This window comes from Nelumbo lutea, chromosome 2, assembly GCF_056320005.1.
Source record: "Nelumbo lutea isolate HS-2025 chromosome 2, American lotus-T2T, whole genome shotgun sequence".
In the NCBI taxonomy this organism is placed as follows: domain Eukaryota; kingdom Viridiplantae; phylum Streptophyta; class Magnoliopsida; order Proteales; family Nelumbonaceae; genus Nelumbo; species Nelumbo lutea.
In genome coordinates, this window is record NC_142685.1 from 63,321,983 (window position 1) to 63,336,054 (window position 14,072).

Here is a 14,072-nt window from a genome sequence, read left to right on the forward strand (position 1 = left end):
AATTGCACACTAAGTTTTAAGAATATTAAAAAGGAGATAATAGGGTGCAATTCGAGTACCAAATTTGAAGAAATTACCATGGTGTTTGGGATCATCGAGTTCAATATAGGCAAGTGTGCAGAGAGGCTAATCAAATGTTGCAAAGGCTGCAAGTTCTTTCCCAATGGATCTTTATTTCTTAATCTTTCTAAACTTATTTTGGATTTGGACCTCATTTGTTTGAGTGATTGTTGGAGACATGCTAACTGCGACTTGTGTAGCATCTTCGAGTTCTATAAAAAAAAATATCATTTTCTCAAAAAAATAGTAAACAAAAAACATTGTCATTTAAAAAAAAAAATCCTGTCTATATTAGAAAATGTCATTTTTAGTGTTTTCCTTTTCACACATCATTTCTGGTATGATGGCTGATGTGGTTCCATTTTATGAGAAAACACCAATGGAACTAAATACACCATAAAAAAAAAAGGGTAAATTACAAAGACCCCTGTATTATGAGGTCTGTGACAAAGACCCCCTTCTACTTTATTTTGCAACAAAAACCCCCTGTACTATGGTACATCAGATTCTTTCGCATTTCTCTTTGTCCTTCTCTCTCTCCCCTGATTTCTCTTCTTTCCCTTCCCTTTTCTCTTCTCCTTCGTTAACGCCCAGGCTACTTTCAATAATAGCAGCCCAATTCCAGGAGCGTGAGCAAGAAGCTTCTTCACAAAAGTTCTATCCCTCTTGCATTCATCCTTAGAACCACAAAATCCCCAGCTGTCACAGTGTCTTTAAACCACACCAGAAAATCATATCCATCATCTGACAACGGGGTCAAATCTCAAACACGACTAGCAGTGACCTTATTCTCAGCCAAGCCTGGGTGGTAAACAAAACTAATACCAAGTTTCTTCACATAGGAAGAGAGGACAGATGTATCATGGTCGACAATGTAAACATTAATGGTTCGAGACTGTGCAGGGATAGAGAGTCGTTGATAATTTTGGATTTTATGGATTCCCCTACTCCTACATCAATGTAGATTAAGTTGTTCCTAGAAGAGATAACCATGAAACTCGATAAATAGGAAATATTTCTATAAGCTCCTATTGCATTTTCATCGGTGATAGGCTCTAAGCATTCATGAAAGGCTTGTTGTTCGTAACAGAAGGGCATTCATCAAGGAGTTGGTAGTTTTTCTAGGAATTGGCACCCTCAAATCTTTTCTTGAATACGACCAGTGTAAAGGAACTGATTCTGCACACTTGGATGACATTGGAACTTTTCAGGAAGGAGGAAATAGGGGTAGCCGATTTTATAAGACCACTAGTGATATCCATGAGCACAAATCCAACGCCACCTGGTCTTAAAACACGTTCAATCTCCAGCACGAGAAGAGCAGGTACAGATACCCTATCAAGATCTCTGGAAAAAACAAAATCGAAAGAATTGTCCTTGAACTCCAGCTCGTAATTAGTAAAACTTTTCCTCATCAGAGAGAAAAACAAGTCTCTTTCGACACCAAGAGCAACCGGGAACCCTAATTTCCGTAGAGCAGAAACAGCCAAATCTGATCCTTCCCCAACACAGAGAGCTTTCGCACCATATTTCAACAATTTCTTCCCATTCAGCTCTCTAAACGGATCAAGTGTGAAATTTACCACTCTCTACACAGATTAGTTTGGGTGAGTTGATTAAGATCTGGAGAGAGAACGGCCGAGAGATTTCTTGGGAAGGTTGATGCTGGTGGCTCGTTTGTTGTCGCAAGTAATGCAGGTCCATATGGAAGGGTCGTTGCCTGACCAGTCTGAAGAGCGCCCAGAAAGCGAGGTGGACCATAGCATTATCGGGCGACGGCTATAGAGACGAGATTGAAGACGGAGAAGAGAAGAAAAGGAAGATGAGAAATGGGTATATTCCGTCCTTTCATTTAGAAAGAAATAAGAAAGGACAACGAGGGAGGGGAAAAGAAGAAGAAAGAGAAAACAATAGGTTAAATAGGTTTTAAGAGAAATAATAATAAAAAATAAAACAAAATAAGTTTAGTAGGATATTTTGATAATTTAATGCACGATCATAACACAAGGGGGTCTTTGTTATAGATCCCATAATAACGGGGGCTCATTGTAATTTATCCTAAAAACATGTTTTCTCAAAAAATCGAAAAATGATGTTTTTTTAATAGAAAACCAATGGTCCCCAAAACCCCTACCCGTACATACAGTTACATTCAAAATTTAACAAGGTTAAAATACAAAGACCTTTCTTTAATTTTCTGACAATTATAAAAACTTCCCTTATAATTTTATTTTAACAAAAACCTTCCTTAAACTTTTAAAAAAATTGACAAAAATAAAAAACCTCCCTTCCATTATTAATCCAAAAAAAAACGTTTACCAATGTATAATTTTTTTTATAAATACCCATTTTACCCTATTGTAAATCTGTGCGTGAATTTCTCCACTTTAGCATCCAACTCCGTTTACATTTCACGCAGCTTTCTTCTCTAGTTATTGAAAATCTCTTGTTTTTACGAAAACTTGTAAAGCATTTCCTTATCCTTGTCACTTCGTTACGAAAACCTCCCCGTAGTTAATGAAATTTATCTGAAGTTTTTACTTAGGAGATGGGCTCTAATCAATTCAAAAGTTTACTATTCATCTTCTTTGTTGAAAGAGCGGCGGCGAATAGACTTTCCAACACCAAGTAACAGTAGCGACCCCCTCCAACTCTCCCTTTCCTTCTCTGTCCCTCTACTTTTTTTTTTTTCCTTTTCTTTCTTCTTCTTCGTCCCACTCCCTGCCACTGTCACCATCCCTGTTTTGTCCCACTCGCCACCACTGTCATCGCCGCTGTTTCGTCCCACTCCCCATCATTCCCTTTTTATTTTGTATAATTTTACTAATTAACAGGACACAGAATCAAGTTAATGTTATTTTCGCAAGAAACAAAATATTATTCTCTGCGCTTGCAGCCAATAAACCCCTTCAAATATAATTTTGCACATTTTAAAGATATTTTCTCCAACACCTCTCTTCTTGGACTTGCATCATTATGATGAACTCCATAATCGGATTGGTGGAGGAAAAATAAAGATCACTGTAATCAACTATAAAAGCTGCTGCAATTCCATTAATGGATTCTTCAAAGATACTTTATTGTAATCAAGTACAAAAGCCCCATCAATGCCATGGTCCCACAAGACCCCTCTTCCTCGTCACAGGTTTTTTTGAAGATTTATTTATTTGGATCTTCATTTTCCAAGTCACTCAACCGCTCCAATAGGTTCTAGCTTCAGATTCTACATTGACGCCATTTCAGACTTTTGCTGCTTTAAATCCCCTCTCCATGCCATGCCAGGTGATGAAGGAAGATTTGGCCCGAGCTCACTGTTACGCGATACGTGGCAGAAATAACAGCTCGGCGAAAGGGGCAAAGCCTAAGGCGGGAACAAGGGGATACCAGCGGTCTGAATTCCCTACGGGGGGCCCGAATTCACCCTTGGCCCAAAACCAAAGTAATCCGAATTGGCCAACTTTGTAACAACTCGGGATACACCTCACCGAACTGACCCACCTTGTAACAGTTCGGGATACACCTCGCTGAACTGGCCAACTTTGTAACAGCTTGGGATACACCTCGCCGAACTAGCCACCTTGTAACAGTTCGGGATACACCTCGCCGAACTGACCTGCCCTATAGATACCTCCGAGCTTAAGACTTCGCCTCGCTCAGCACTCTGCATCACCTTCTGGGCACCAAACCAAACAAGTCGTACCATGCCTGACACTGAGGAAGTCCGTGCCCGAGGGCGCCGCACCTGACTGACTTAGGATCTGACGTTTGGCGGCCGCACTCTAAACGACCACCTGCCACCGCCATCTCCAGTTAGAGAGACGGTTAGGCAGTGACAGTTCTGTCCCAACAGAAAGGACGACGGCCGAATTGACAAGCACAAGGGTAATCATACCCGACCTGACAAGGGCCTCGGGGCGAGTGCACGAAGTGATTATAAGAGCCCCCTGCCCCCAACAAACAAGGTGTGCAAACTTTGCGCTATCCGGTATTATCTTGCTTTTAAAGGATTATAACTTGAGCTTCGGAGCCTCTACACCGGGTTCCCCCCGGAGCTTCCTCATCTCCTCCGTTTCAGGTTCCCTGCTACCCCGTTCAGAAGCAAGGTCGTGGACAGCTAAGACCGGCCGGATCGCGCTCCATCAATTGGCGCCGTCTGTGGGAACGCTTCAAAAAGCCTCCCTCCAAACTTCCATAATCCCTTTTCTTCAAAAAACCCAACACTCGTGGCCTCCTCCAGCAACACCGGACGTGGCACGGAGACAAACACCACCGGGGAACAACTTCAAGTCCCCGTGGTGTGCGTTGGACAATTCACCATCCCCCTTTCGGTGGATGGGATCCCCAGCTTGAACGCGCCACAAGTAGTGGCGCCCGTAAACCTTCCTGCCACAAGCATCCCCTTTCCTCTCCCCATTGAGACAACCTTTACTGAACCGACTGTCGTCCCCCTGGCAGCCAGCCAAAACCGGTTGGACGTCCTGATGCAGTGCATGCGAGCAATACAAGCCCAAATGCAACAGTTCCAGCAGCACCAACTTCACCAGCACCAAGTACTGCACAACATCTCCCAGTATCACTATCAACAGCAGTTCCCCCAACCGCCACTGAACCAACCACTACTTCCACCTCGCCACCCCACTCCGAGGCCGATCAAGGCCTCCCCGCAGGATGGACGCCCCCACCAGGCGAAGGCCTCTCGGCCCCAGAACCCCCCTAACAGCCAGGCCTCGTCCCTAGGCCGAAGAGAGAAAAATATCATCCCCGCCTTGCAACCCGCAGGTGGGTCGGGAACCTCGCCCGCGAGGTTGGCACCCCGGCGCTCCAAGCCCGAGTTCCCGCTCACCGAAAACCGATTCGGCCCCCACCAGGCGAAGGCCTCCCGGCCCTAGAAACCCCCTAACAGCCAAGCCTCGTCCCTAGGCCAAAGAGAGAAAAATATCATCCCCGCCTTGCAACCCGCAGGCGGGTCGGGAACCTCGCCCGCGAGGTCGACACCCCGACGCTCCAAGCCCGAGTTCCCGCTCACCGAAAACCGATTCGGCGCCCTGGCGGCAGACTACCAGTACTCTGGGCCCATCGAGCTCGGTAACACGGAGGCCAGCAGCGCCAGTACAAGGCCCGCTCAACAACGAATGCGCCGGCGAAGTCGCCGAATCGCCACCCGTGCCTTGTCAGAACTCAGAGGCAAAGAGACGAGCTCGGACGAGGTAGGAGCTGCCCCGATTCTCTCGAATCCTTCCCCCTTCGCGTCAAAACTCCTGGCGGTCCCCTTACCCAGAGATTTCAAGCTCCCACCTCTAGACAAGTACGACGGGTCCTTCGACCCCAACGACCACATTGACGCCTTTCAGTCCCAAATGCACCTCGCCAGGGCCAGCGAATCGTGCATGTGCGTGCCCTTTACCACCACCCTTTGGGGGGTAGCCCGCACTTGGTACAGGAACCTGGCCCCCGGGTCGATAAAGTGCTGGGCCCAGTTCATGTAGGTCTTCACCGCACACTTTGTCACCAGCCAACGGTGCCCCAGAACAGAGGAAAAGCATCTTCGGAGTAGTCCAAAGAAAAGGAGAATCCATCTAGGGTTACATCAAGCGATTCAACGAAGCATGCTTGCAGATACCGCGGTTGGACCCCGTAGTGCAGCTCACGGCAGCCAAAAGAGGGGTGACGCACAAAGAATTCAAATGGCACATGGTGGCTAACCAGCCCGCAACCATGGCCGAATTCCTCAAGCTCGCGGATAAGTTCATGAGGACAGAGGAAGAAATCAACCAACGAACCGAAGGCGGGAATGAGAAAAGAAAGAGAGAAGGCGAGCTCTCCAACCCGGTCGACAGAAAGAACCCGACTCGGGAGCCAAAGCCGAACCAGTCGTTCCGGGCTCCCCTAGTAGTTCTGACGGACTAAACGCCGTTAAACACAAGGTGGACCGAGATCTTGATGACGATCAAAGGGGCTCATCCATCGCGGATACTTGAGAAACTTTGTACAGCACAACAATAATAACAATAAGGCAGGTCGGAAAGGGGAGCACGAAAAGGATGGCCCCGAGTCTAGCAACAGACCTGCCGAACCGTTGCAGCGGCAGTCTCCGGAAGAGAGGCTAGTTCGGGGAACCATCCATGTAATTGTGGGAGGTTCGGTGGTAGCGGGGTGTACCTCGGTAGTGGCTCGGACTTCAGTTCGCGAAGCGGCCCTCGAAGAACAGAACCCCCCAAAGAGACCAAAGACCGAAGAACCAATCTTCTTCACAGAGGACGACGCGCGAGGGGTCTGCTACCCCTATGATGAAGCGCTTGTCATTAAACTAAGGATCAGCGACTTCGAGGTCAGACGTGTACTCGTAGATTCGGGCAGCTCAGCGGACATCCTCTTTAAATCAATCAGCATTTGATCAGATGCAGTTACAGAGGAGCGAGCTGAAGCCCGCGAACACTCCCCTGGTGGGTTTCAGCAGAGAGGAAGTCAGGCCCCTCGGAAAAATAACAGTACCTGTGGAAGTCGGCACATGGCCTTGTGCAGTCAGACTCAACCATGATTTCCTGGTAGTCGCGACCCCCTCCCCATACAATGCCATAATAGGGCGGCCAATCACGCATATCCTACGGGCGGCGGTCTCCACCTACTATTTGGCCATGAAGTTCCCTACGGACTTCTGTGTAGGGGTAGCGCGGGGCGACCAGCTCGAGTCCCGCAAGTGTTATGTTGCCGCCCTGAAGGGAAAAACCAAAGCGGCCGACGACCTCGAACTGGAGCGGCCTGCGGAGCAAGGTGAGGAACGAGCTTCGCCCACGGAGGAAACGGTCGCAATCCCGACTTCGGCTATGGACCCAGCTCGCACACTTCAGATCAGAGCTTCCATCGAGGATCCCCTACGAACCGAACTGGTGAGTTTTTTACTTCAAAATTTAGATATTTTTTCCTGGTCCGCGGCCGACATTAGCCCCGGCCTGATAACTCACAAACTTAATACTAACCCTGTAGTCAGACCCGTTAGACAGAAGAAACGCAACTTAGCCCCAGAACGCTGGAGGGCGATCGACGAAGAGGTCGAGAAGCTCCTCGCAGCAAACTTCATAAGGGAAGTCCATTACCCGAGTTGGGTGGCCAACCCGGTGTTGGTAAAAAAGGCAAACGGCAAGTGGCACATGTGCGTCGACTACACCGACCTGAACCAAGCTTGCCCGAAAGATTGCTTCCCCCTCCCCAGAATTGATCGCCTAGTGGGCCGGACCTCGGGAAATGAGTTGCTAAGCTTCCTGGATGCCTACTCGGGCTACAACCAAGTCAGGATGGACCCATCCGATGAGGAAAAAACCAGCTTCATAACTGAGTTCGGCCTATATTGCTACAAGGTCATGCCCTTCGGACTAAAAAATGCCGGGGCGACTTTCCAAAGACTTGTAAATAGGCTATTTCGGCCCCTGATTGGCACGAAGATAGAGTGCTATGTAGATGACATGGTCGTCAAGACTCAGTTTTCACAAGACTTAGATTTTGTCTTCCAAATCCTGCGTCAGTTTAGCATGAAATTGAACCCCAACAAATGTGTCTTCGGCGTCACCTCGGGCAAATTCCTAGGGTACATCGTCAATCGGCGCGGTATTGAGGCCAACCCGGACAAAATAAAAGCCATTCTAGATATGAGACCACCTCGGAAAGTAAAAGAGGTTCAGAGGCTAAACGACCGCATAGCCGCTCTAAGCCGCTTCATGTCCAAATCAGCAGACCGCTGCCTACCCTTCTTCAAGGCAATCAAAGGAAAAGGGTTCGAGTGGACCCAGGACTGCCAGCTCACGTTTGACGAGCTAAAAGGTTACCTCGCTAGTGTGCCGACCTTAGCCCGGCCCGAGGTGGGCGAGGTCTTAGAACTGTACCTCTCGGAAAGCGACGAGGTGGTTAGTTTGGTACTAATAAAAGAAACAGATCGGGTCCAACGACCCATCTATTATGTTAGTAAAATTTTGTAGGGAGCAGAGACAAGGTACCTGCAAATAGAAAAACTAGCATACACCCTAGTGACAGCAGCTCGGAAACTCCACCCATACTTCCAGGCTCACACCGTCATCATCCTGACTGACAAACCTCTGAGACAAGTTTTACTCAAACCCGAGGTTTCCGATCGACTGATGAAATGGGCCATCGAACTCAGCGAGTACGACCCCTAGTACAAACCAAGAACCACTATTAAGGCCCAAGCTTTGGCAGATTTTATCGCCAAGTGCACTTTTAGCCACGAAGCCCCACAGGTCGAACCCGAGGTCCCCGGTTCGGGCGAACCCGGAGCTCCTGAGCCAATAGAGTCTGAACCCCGTGAAGTAGCAGCTAGTGTGGCATCTCTCCTGGTCAGGCGAAGCGCGAACTGGGATGAGGAGCCCTGGATCCTTCACGTAGATGGTTCCTCGAACTGGCAAGGCAGCGGAGCTGGAATAGTCTTGTGCGACCTGGGCGGCACAAAATTAGAATACGCACTACGCTTTGAGTTCGCGGCATCCAACAACGAGGCAGAGTACGAAGCACTGATAGCTGGGCTGGACCTAGCGCGAAAGGTAAAGGCAAAACACTTGGTCATCTGCAGCGATTCTCAGCTCGTGGTCAACCAAGTTACAGGCGAGTATGAAGCACGCGAGCTCTCCATGATCGCATATTTGGCCAAAGTAAAAGAAGCCCTGCCCAACTTCCAGTCACACTTCATCAGGCAAATCCCGAGGTCATAGAACACTGAGGCTGACACCCTGTCCCGGTTAGCCAGTACAAGTCACAATAACATGAGAACTGTTTACATAGAGGACTTACCTCGGTCTAGTATTCTCGGGGGGACAGAGGAGGTCGCTCCCGTCTTGGAAGCAGAGCCGAGCTGGATCGACCCACTCGCGAGCTTCTTGATAGACGGAACCCTCCCTGCAGAATGCAATGCGACCAAGAGGGTGCAGTGCCAGGCAGCCAAATACGTCATAATAGACGAACGGTTATACCGACAGTCCTACACGCTCCCCTACTTGCGTTGCCTGCGACCTGCCGAAGCCGAGTTCGTACTCCACGACACTCATGAAGGCCTGTGCGGCGGACACTTGGGGGGCAGAGCACTCACCCAAAAAGCACTTCGACAAGGATACTACTGGCCAACGATGAAGGCAGAAGCTGTCGAGCTCGTCAGAAAATGCGACAAGTGTCAGAAGCACGCCAATATCCACCATCAACCTGCCTCCGACCTCAAATACCTCACCAGCCCGTGGCCCTTTGCACAATGGGGCATCGACCTCCTGGGGCCATTCCCACCAGCAACAGGTGGAAGAAAATTCCTAGTTGTTGCAGTAGATTACTTTACGAAGTGGATAGAAGCCGAACCTCTAGCAACTGTTACGGCTCGAAACATACAGAACATCTTTTGGAAGAACATAGTATGTCGCTTCGGGTTACCTCGAGTACTAATCTCCGACAACGACAAGTAGTTCGAGGATATCAAGTTCCAAGAGTGGTGCCAGAACATGGGGATTCGGCAAAACTTCACATCAGTCGCGCACCCGCAAGCAAACGGTCAGACGGAAGTAATGAACAGAGCCATCCTGCGCGGATTGAAAGCACGTCTGGATCGAGCTAAGGGATTGTGGGCCGAAGAGCTACCTAGTGTCTTATGGGCTCACCGAACTACAGAAAAAACTACCACGGGAGAAACCCCCTTCAGCCTCACCTACGGCATTGAAGCAGTGATCCCGGCGGAAATCGAAGTACCAACATTGCGACTAGAAACATACGACAATCGGACGAACGGAGACGAGTTACGTACCAACCTTGACCTATTGGACGAGGTAAGGGACCTCGCGCACATCCGAACAGCGGCATACCATCAGCAGGTAGCTCGCTACTACAATAGCAGAGTAAAGCAACGAAGCTTCCGAGTCGGCGACCTAGTCCTTCGTAAGATTATGGTGCCCGAACCCGGCGTGGGCAAACTTGGACCAAACTGGGAAGGGCCCTATAAAGTAAAAAGAGCGCTCGGGGGGGCATACGAACTCGAAACCTTGAAAGGCAAACAAATACCTCGAGCGTTGAACATCGTGAACTTAAGGCGATACTACCTATAAACCACCAAGCGAAGTGGACGAAATCAGGTCCTATGGGCCACGATGCAAGCCAAGAGGAACCTCGGCGTAAACAAGCAAAGAAGTCGAGCATATTATCAGCTCGGCAAAAAATCAGTTCGCTACAAAAAAAGCCTTCGCGGCAGAACAGGTCGCGAAAGTATAATAACCCGGACAAAGAGGCATCGACAAAGAATCAGTTCGGGGAAAAAGAACACTTGGGCAAAAAGACTATCTATTCCGTTGCAAGAAACAGGAGTACATTGGCCATCAGAAATTACTTACAAAAAAAAAAAGTTACATGCCCGGAGCTACTTCTTCGCCATCAGAAGGCACTTCAACAACACCCAAAGGCCCTGCCTCTCCTTCAGAGTCCGGCTCGCCATCGGTAGCATTGGCCATCTCCTGAGTTATACGCAAAGTGGATATGACACTAACATCGAGGTCGGGGTACGTATTCCGGATCATCCACCTACTCAATTTGAACCCCCTCCTGTAAGAATCCACCATCAGATCGTCAAAACGCGGAGAGGCAATGTAGTCCTCAATTGCCTTCTTCTTGGCGTCTTCAATGCCTTGGGAAAAAATCTGTGTTCTCTCCCTGATGTCCTCCTGAAGATATTCGACTTGATGCTGCAAATCCAACTTCAAGTCCGCCATATGCTTGACAACTACCCCCATGGCCTCGGCGTCATGCTGAGACCTTGCCTGCCTAGCCATCGCGACACGAGCAACCTCTTCGGCAGCGTAAGCGGCCGCCTCAGCAGCCCGGGTATTTGCCTCTGCAGCACGGAAAGCTTCTTCAGCAGCATGAGCGGCAGCCTCAGCAGCTCGCGCCTGTCGCGAGCTCCTCTCCACTTGGGCCGCTAAGGCATGAATTGAAGAATTCACCTACCAAAAGAAACAAGTGAGCAATAACAGTAGAAGCGACAGAAAATGAAAAAGGCAGACGGAATCTAACTTACCACCATGGCATGTGTTACGGCGCGGCAGGCGACCTGATTAAAGGGAAGATCGGTCCACGTCGCGACCTCCTTAGGGAAAGTAGCCTCCCCACTCTTTTGAAGAGCGTAGTTCGGCGTCAACACGCTCCTAAACTCCCCTTGAGCTCCCGAGCCCGAGGGCCCAGCCCGCGTATGAGTGGACCCGGAGTGAGCAGGAGCACTTGAGTATGCAGGAGCGCCCGTATGAGTGGTCTCAGCATAAGGTGCCCCGGCAGTTTCGTGCATCGGTGGAGTCACCTCGGGCTCCCTGGGCAGATCCTCCGGCGTGTGGTCTGGAACTTGGGAATCCTCATCCAGGGGCAGCTCGGTATGAGTTCGCTTAGCGACCCGCTTCCTCCTCTTCATACCTTGGAACAGACTCCCCCCACGAGTTCTCTCCGCGTACATCACACTTGTAGAAACGAGTTCGACATTAGAAAAAATGAAAAGAACAAAGCAAGCAAGAAACCGCATAGCTAGAAACCTACCCGAACTCAGGCCGGCCGCAATAAGCTTGGCCTCCGTTAAGTAGTGGTGGCACTTTAAACCTTGCCGTGCCCATTGCCGGAGGCCCTTCATCGTCTCTTTATCGAGAGTCACGCCCAAATCAGGAGCGGCCTCACCCCACCCAGTCTGAAAGGGCCATCCTTGTGCACTTCGCACGCCGAAGTAGTCCCGCTTCCACGCCGGGACCTTATTAGGAAGATCGTGCAGAAGCTTAAAACCCTGGTGAGGAGAAAGGTAATATGTCCGTCTTCCCCCAGGAAGAGAACCCGCCTGTCTCTTGAGCATCAAGATAGAGGAGAATATCTCTAAGTCCAAGGGGAAGTTCTGCTCGCAAAAAAGGGAAACTGTCCCCACCAGGTTCCGAATAGAGTTCGGATGAAGTTGACCAATGGTGACACCGAAGTGGTTTATGACTTCGACGAGAAGGGGATGGAAAGGAAGTCGCAACCCCGCAGTGAGCTGCTCTCGAAAAATCACGATCTCATCAGGACCGTGTTCCCAAGGAAAGCTACCCGAAGGAATAAAATATGTATACCCCCCAGGAAGGTTGTAAGACATAAGTATGGATTGAAGCCCCTCAGGCTTCATGGTCGAAGGACCAAACCTGTCTAGCATCTGACCTCGGCGGGAGGTAGACGCCAAACTGCCCGAAGCGGCTCGGCCTACTGGTTCATAGTCCTCAAGTTCCACCTCAGGATCATTGAGGCAGTCGGGGGACATGGCTCGGTTGGTGGAACCTACGTCGGCCCTACTTGAAGAATTGTCTGAGCTATCAAAGTTAGACATTGGGGAAAAGATGAATTCAGGAAAGTACTCACCGAAAGAAAGTTTGAAGGCTCCAGAGACTAGAACAAACCAAAGAACCGTGAAGGCTATATAACCAGCCTTGACGCGAGCTAGAAAGTTGGACACGAGCCCAGTAGACAAACCGCAGAAGTGACAAATCGACTGGGGTCCCCCACTATTTATAGCTACAGTAACCAAGAATCGATCGTGCAGATCGAAGACGATCCGACGACCCACGTTTTCACTGACCGCACGTTCCATAAGGCCGAGACGTGATTGGCGCACGTCTTTCCGAAAAAAGTGAAACGTCAGTGCACGTCTTTTTGAAACCGACGTCGCTTCGACACTCGTCTTTCCGAAACTGATGTGCCGCACGTCTCCCTGACAGCCGCCCGCGCACGTACAGTAGTGGCACGCCTTTTTGAATGACCCGCTGTCACGTCCCAGCGGCGTGAATTTTTGAAATTTAAAACGCGCGCTGTCACAACCATCAGCATTCATGAGTAGGCACGTTTCCAACCTTCTCGGAAACTGAAGAACCCTGGCAAAAGCAACTCGCGCAATCAAGATTCGAAGGACGGGACAAATCCACCTACTACCTCACGAAACTCCCCGCACCATGGCAAGACCCTTGGCGCGAGGAGTGGGGGGCAATTGATGAAGGAAGATTTGGCCCGACCTCACTGTTACGCGACACGTGGCATAAACAACAGCTCGGCGAAAGGGGCCAAGCCTAAGGCGGGAACAAGGGGACACCAGCGGACCGAACTCCCTACGGGGGCCCGAACTCACCCTTGGCCCAAAACCAGAGTAATCCGAACTGGCCAACTTTGTAACAGCTCGGGATACACCTCGTCGAACTGACCCACCTTGTAACAGCTCGGGATACACCTCTCCGAACTAGCCAACTTTGTAACAGCTCGGGATACACCTCGCCGAACTGGCCAACTTTGTAATAGCTCGGGATACACCTCGCCGAACTGGCCACCTTGTAACAGTTCGGGATACACCTCGCCGAACTGACCTGCCCTATAGATACCTCCGAGCTCAAGACTTCGCCTCGCTCAGCACTCCGCATCACCTTCTGAGCACCAAACCAAACAAGTCGTACCATGCCTGACACTGAGGAAGTTCGTGCCCGAGGGCACCGCACTTGACTGAATTAGGATCTGACGTTTGGCGACCGCACTCTAAACAGCCACCTGCCACCGCCATCTCCGGTTAGAGAGACAATTAGGCAGTGACGGTTCTGTCCTAGCAAAAAGGACGACGACCGAATTGACAAGCACAAGGGTAATCATACCCGACCTGACAAGGGCCTCGGGGCGAGTGCACGAAGTGATTGTAAGAGCCCCCTGCCCCCAACAAACAAGGTATGCAAACTTTGCGCTATCTAGTATTATCTTGCTTTTGAATGATTATAACTTGAGCTTCGGAGCCTCTACACCGGGTTCCTCCCGGAGCTTCCTCATCTCCTCCATTTCAGGTTCCCTGCTACCCCGTTCAGAAGCAAGGTCGTGGACAGCTAAGACCGGCCGGATCGCGCTCCATCACCAGGCATCTCTTCCTCTTCTCTCTCCAACTTTAATGGCTGAAATCGCAAAACTCTAAAAAACCAAAACCAAGAAGATTAACACCTATTCCTGTTTTGCTT